Raw genomic sequence first — 6,256 nt, 5'->3', positions numbered from 1 at the left:
GCCTGAATTGTTAGAACATTAGGAATTTTTTCTCAACGTGGAATTTTGCTCTTATCATTTGGGGTAACTGTCTTTCTACCCCCATAATTTTATGATTAGGAGAAAAAGCACAGTAGAAGATGAATAATTATATTTTAAAATTAAGATCAGTATACATAAGGTTCTATATATCTATTTTAAAAATACTGCAAAGAGTTCTTCAGATTATTAGTGTGTCTTATATTACTCTGAAAGGGAGCTTGGAAACCAGTGTTTTGGTTTTTATGTCAGATGGACTTACATCTTACGTAGGTGTTATAAACTTTTTAGAGAGGGGTCAACAGCAGTAAACAAATTTGGGAAAAATACTAATTATTTTTATATTTTCAATAATAAGGCAACTCTGAGGCAGTCAAAAATTATATAAAAACAGAAATTAATGGTTACCTCTCACAATGCTGTGTTTAAAATGTTTTGCCCATGGATTTATCCTTATCAGAGGTATAATACCTAGCCTTTCTACTTATTTAAAATATGGCTTAATTTAAAATGTCTAAAGATAGCCAAAATAAATTCTTAAGATTTTATTCATTTGTACTTTAATTTAGCAAACCATTCTGTTTCTCAGCCACTATGTCTATGTGGTTTGTTTGGACACTGAAGTTTTTATCCCCCACTAACAGAAATCCAGGCTTTTATTTGTTGTTAAGTAAGCACTAGTCTTCAGACAGATATCACTTTAAATATGAGTCACAAAAAAATTTCACTTTAATATTATGTCAAGAAATGAAAATATATTTCACAAGGCATCTTACACATCAGCTATTTGTATATCAGGTCAGAATTCAGATAATGTTTATTTCTCTCATTGGTACCAGTAAAAGTGGTTCCCATTTCCTTGTGTTTTCTTAAGGCTCAAGCTGCTATGAGAATTGTAACTTTGGTGCAATTTCCATAAACCAATTAACCACGGTCGTTTATCTGTTCACAAGAATGAGCAGGAGTGCAGAAGTGGAGGGAAGAGGCACCCACACGTAGAGAAGGATGGAAGAGGGTTAACAGGCAGGCAGATTTGTAGGCACAGAATGATCCGCTCTCACCCTTAATGAGCATAATCAGGCAGCTTTAATTCATGTTTTGTGGGGGGTTTTGTCCCTGAACCACAAAAGGGAATACAGGCTCCTGTTTAGGGGAGGGTTAGATTAGTCCTACCTGGTCAAAGGGAACAATACTGACATGTTGGTTGATCAGAAAGATGTTTTCACACTGTTTCTCATAGATAGTCCCTGGAGACAACTTTCTTTCTCTCTCTCTCTCTCTCTCTCTGTCTGTCTCTCTCTCTTTTTTTAATTACCAAGCATGACATTCATGGTTATTTCTTCTTTCCACCCAGTTGACAACAAAGGGGCCAGCTCTTCAGCCCCTTGTTGTCCAGGCCTGGGGGAGGAAGTGACAGAAGGTTGGCCTTATTTACCTTAGCGGCTTCCCGTGTAATCTGGTTAATCTTCTGGCTAATGGGAGGACACCACGGGTCCCCACACACTGTGCTCCACAAGGAGGGCTCATTCATATTTAATACAATTTAGTGTTTAAGTCATTCCACGCTTTGTGGAGAAGATTGGCTTTCTTTGTGTGCTTTCTCCTGAGAAGCCTTCCCAGCTCGTCCTCTTTCAGACAGGCATATGTTCCAGCTCCTGCCTGCTGCAGCTGCACAAGGACAGAGCAGGCTTCTTTTTTTCTCTCTCTCTTTTTTTTTAGCCAATGAATTGATGACTGCAGTGTGAAATGTGGGTTGAAATGGTCCCCTCCTCCCCCGCCCCACCCCAAGGATGCATAGATTAGCCTTTTGCTATTCTAATATCTCACAACAAGACATCTCAAGAGGAAGCAGGGCTCGTGTCCCTCAAGTGTGCCATTGTGAGGACAACAATCTGTTGAGCACAAAAGAAAAATAAATAAATAAAAGCAGGTGACACGTTGACCTTGTTCCTTTAATATTATCTGTGTATGGCGTGCCCCAAGCAGGGTTCTGGAGAAAAGAATAAACGGGGGTGCTTGGGTGGTGGGGAACGTTCTTACCCCATACAGAATGTTTAAACAATCCCATTGGAAAGAGAATCTCATGAAAACACGGCCACTTGGTCCTTGGATTTGATTTTAGGGAGAGGAAAAAAAATGAGGTCTCATTAGTCCTAATGGGTTAGATAATGGATACACAGATTCTGTCACAGCACACTGGATAAACTGACATTTTTGAGAATAATAGAAAGTAATGACTTTTGATTTCTAAAGTACAGATGGTAATGTTCTCAATTCTTATTTTCTTTTTCAAATCTGGTTCAAATTTTAAAGTAACTGAAATACTGTCAGACTCTGCCTTCAATCTTTCAGTCACTTCAATGACACTGATTAAGAAAAATAAGGCATCACTCATATTTCTATCGTAGACTAGTTTAGTCCCTAGTTTGATATTAAAGATGGACTTTCAAAGGCAAAAGATGAATTTTAACATGTTTTCTCCCAAATCTTTGGAAGTTCCCAAAGACTTAAAGTTCTGAAATCTTTCATAAGCTGATATGTATCTGAAGTCCTTTAGCTATAAGTGTTTGATATAGCAAAGTTTTTAAAAGTAGTGCCTTGTTGAAGGGTGTTTCTGTTTAGAATAGCAACAAGAATCCTGAGTTAAGGAGCTTACATTTGCAGCTGCAGTGGTTTAGATCCAACCAAACAAAAAATGTAATCTGCTGAAGTGATGACATATAAAGTAATAGTAACAACTATACACATATGGATAAGCCTCACTCTCAGATTAATGAAAGGTGAAAAATTATTGACTACTGGACTATGTAACCAAAGAAGATAATGACATTAATTTTTAAAATGATAAAGAGTTTCTCTGGTCTACAACCAGGTTGATACGATGCAGCCCAAAGCAAAGGATTTAGACTGGCTGATCGGTCCCATTTCTTGTAGCCTTATTTAATAATAATACATACTGCCACTCTGGCAAGGAAAAATGGTACAAGCGATCCACATAGCTTTATGTGTACTTGGGCTCTTGTCATATGAATTCATTTTTTAACTTGCTGGTGTTGGAAAACAAATTGCTTAAAACATTACGGAGTGCATTTATATTGGTCATTAAAAGGATAACCTTTACAAACTAGCTAATGCTGCAAAAGGGTTTTACAGTTGCTTTGGCTGAGCCAATAAACCACATGTGAAACCTGCTTGTATTTTCTACTTATGTAAGGCGCTGTTGCCTCTTAGAGTCAGCATACGATGTAATGTACAAAATACAGCCACTTTTATTATTGTTTAATGTTCATACACAAAACTAGGCGAAGTGGCAAAAAAGAAAGCTTGGTGCTTACTCTGTATTTCCTTACAATATGATTTCTATTTAAGTGGTTAGGGAAAAAACAAATATTTAAAAATCAAATGAGAGAAGTTAAAATGAAGAAAGTATGCTTCCAAATGTAATGTATCAAAAAGAAAAAAAGCTTGGAGTAGGTACTGACTGAAAAAAATTATCTACAAATATCAGAAAAGAAAAAATGGAGAAAAAAAGGAAACTCAATCAGAAGAATAGACTTCAATCTCTTCAATTAACTTTATTTACTCAAATATAAGAAACCAAAGTGAACCAAAACCTTAATTAAAGCTTATTCTTGCAAACCTCTGCTCAGCCCCCGCATTACCCCCACCTCCCCAGCTGAGAGGTTTCATCTCCTTACCCTCTACTTCATTAGAGCCTAACAATCCATTATCCACTTCCTAATCCTCCACTTCTCCAAGGAGTCAGGTTATTAGAGGACTTGAAGGGTGCTGTCATTGTGATGGAGCTATGAATTGATCACTAAGATGACAACTGGTGACAAGTGCTGTTTATTAGACTGCTACTTTGCCTCTTAATTACAACTGATTAGCCTGCCTGTTGGAGGTGGAAACAGAAGAATTAACTGCTTTTGTTCTTGTCATCTACTACATTACACTATAGCTTTGATTTCCCTTTCAATATGACAGTATTTCTCTTTATCGAGATCACAATAAGAATCCTTGTATTACAAAATGAAAACTTTTATTAAAATTTGTTTCCAAAACATTTAATCTTAACTGTGAATTTGTTAATTTGTTCACATGCCCTTAGTTTAGTTATTAACTGGGATTTATTTACATATTTATTTTTCTCAATCTTAGTTCCAGGAGGTGAGTAAAGTTTTGGGGTGGGGAATTTTATTATCTGTACTTTGGTTGTTTTCTACTGAAAGAGGGGGAAATTGTAACTTCTATGTTCTTTCATTCTCTCATCAATATTTTAAGACCTAATAGTATGCCTACGAAATAATTACAATTTTTATTCATTCAATTATACCTGAGGTTAGCATGGGACACATGAGTTTCTTAATCTATCCCCTAAATCTTTAATTTGCACAAGGAGGAGTTTTAAATATTAAAAGGTTTTGTTTACAAAACAGAATCCACCCTAATTAAACGATTTTTGTTTGTCTTTTTTCCTCACTGAACTTCTTGATTTTCAAAGTTTTCTTTGAACTGTAGTTTTAGCCCTTCTCATATTGATCAAGTCCTGAAAGAAACTATTTTTCCAGCATTCAACAATCTCAGAGTTTGCCATAGCCAACTGAAATAGTTACTTGGTTTAAAACAGAGCACTACTCTAGCCAGGTTCTGGTTTAGTAGTTAAAAATTACTTCTTTTGTTGAGAACTAAATAACTTGATTTTTCACTTACAGTGAATGTTAACAATCCTAATTTTTAAAATTTGCGTATTTCAAATGTACATGTAAGAATAGCAGGCATATCAGTGGGAACTCAAATACTCTAGACTTTTTTTCTTTATTTTAGAATCAAACCACAATGGGTTTTAAAAAAATTCTATATTCCCCCTCCCTTTGTATTCACTTACTCTTGTTTCAGCTCAAATCAAAAAAATAAAAGAAGAAGAATTGTGGCCTGAAGGAGAATGGAGAGAGCTGGTTTCATGACCAGAATCAAGGAGGAAAGCTTGCCTGATCATCCTCAGAACACCATGAGATCCTTGAAACAGTACAATCTCTTTTGATTATAAAATATGTATTCTGCACAGATCAAAATGGTGAAGGGAGCTGAGATATCTCAACAAGCAACATTTTTAAAAATTATGATAATTTTTGTATTAACTAATTTTTTAGGACAAATGTTATGAAATCATCAGATGTTAAAGCTGAAAGAGGCATTGAAATCAGATGAACCCTTCAGAGAGAAAAGAGCCTTAAAAATTAATAAACATATATAAAGTCACACAGAGATCCAGCATTAGTCTCAGACAAGTGATTTTAATCTTTATGTCTTCCTTATCATTATTACTATTTCATTCATTATCATAACACTTTAAAGTTTTTGAAACACAGAAAAACCAATCCACTGCTCAGTTTCCAATCAATAAATCATTAAATTATAAAGTTCATATACAACATAGTAGAATTTATGTCAGTTTTTAAAATATTAAACCAACTATAGTTCCAATCAATGTAATTAAACTAATAATTATTGAGACTGTATAGAAGTACCATTAAAGTGAATTCTCATGTCTGGTTGTCTCACTTATATTCTGGTTTGACCACTTACTAACTTAAGGGACAGTTTTTGACCTGTAAAATAGAAATACTAGTAGCTATCTCCTCATATTGCTGATGTAAAGGTTAAAAGAAATAATATGTTTCAGGCAGTTAGATGAGTGCCTAACAAAACTCTACCTAATATTATACTTAATAATAAAGAAATAAAAGCTTTCCTCCTGAGGTCAGGACAAGGACAGAGATGTCCTCTCTCACCACTTCTATTCAATGGTGTACCGTTACGAGCAGGGAATCCAGAGGGGTCTGCAGCAACTTGATTGCCTCCTCAGATGAAAGAATTCAGGCAAGGGGCAGAAGTAGTTTTAAGGCAGAGGGAGAAACTAAGGCAAGTTTTAGAACAGGAGTGAAAGTTTATGAAAGAGCTTCAGGCAGGAACAAAAGGAAGCAAAGTAGACTTGGAAGAGAGCCAAGCGCGTGACTTGAGAGATCCAACTGCCCTGTCTGGCCCTTGACTTGGGGTTTTATACATTGGCATGGCTCCAGGGTTTGTATTTCTTTTCTTCTGATTCTGTTCTTGGAGCAAGCTGTCCATATGCACAGTGGCCTGTCAGCACTTGGGAGGGGCCACATGCACAGTGTGTTTACTGAAGTTGTGCACATGCTCAACTTACCAGTGTTCTTAGAGGAAGGTCATATAC

Source organism: Hylobates moloch, unplaced genomic scaffold (assembly GCF_009828535.3).
Source record: "Hylobates moloch isolate HMO894 unplaced genomic scaffold, HMol_V3 SCAFFOLD_20, whole genome shotgun sequence".
Taxonomy (NCBI): Eukaryota; Metazoa; Chordata; class Mammalia; order Primates; family Hylobatidae; genus Hylobates; species Hylobates moloch.
Note: the sequence above shows the minus strand (reverse complement) of the source record.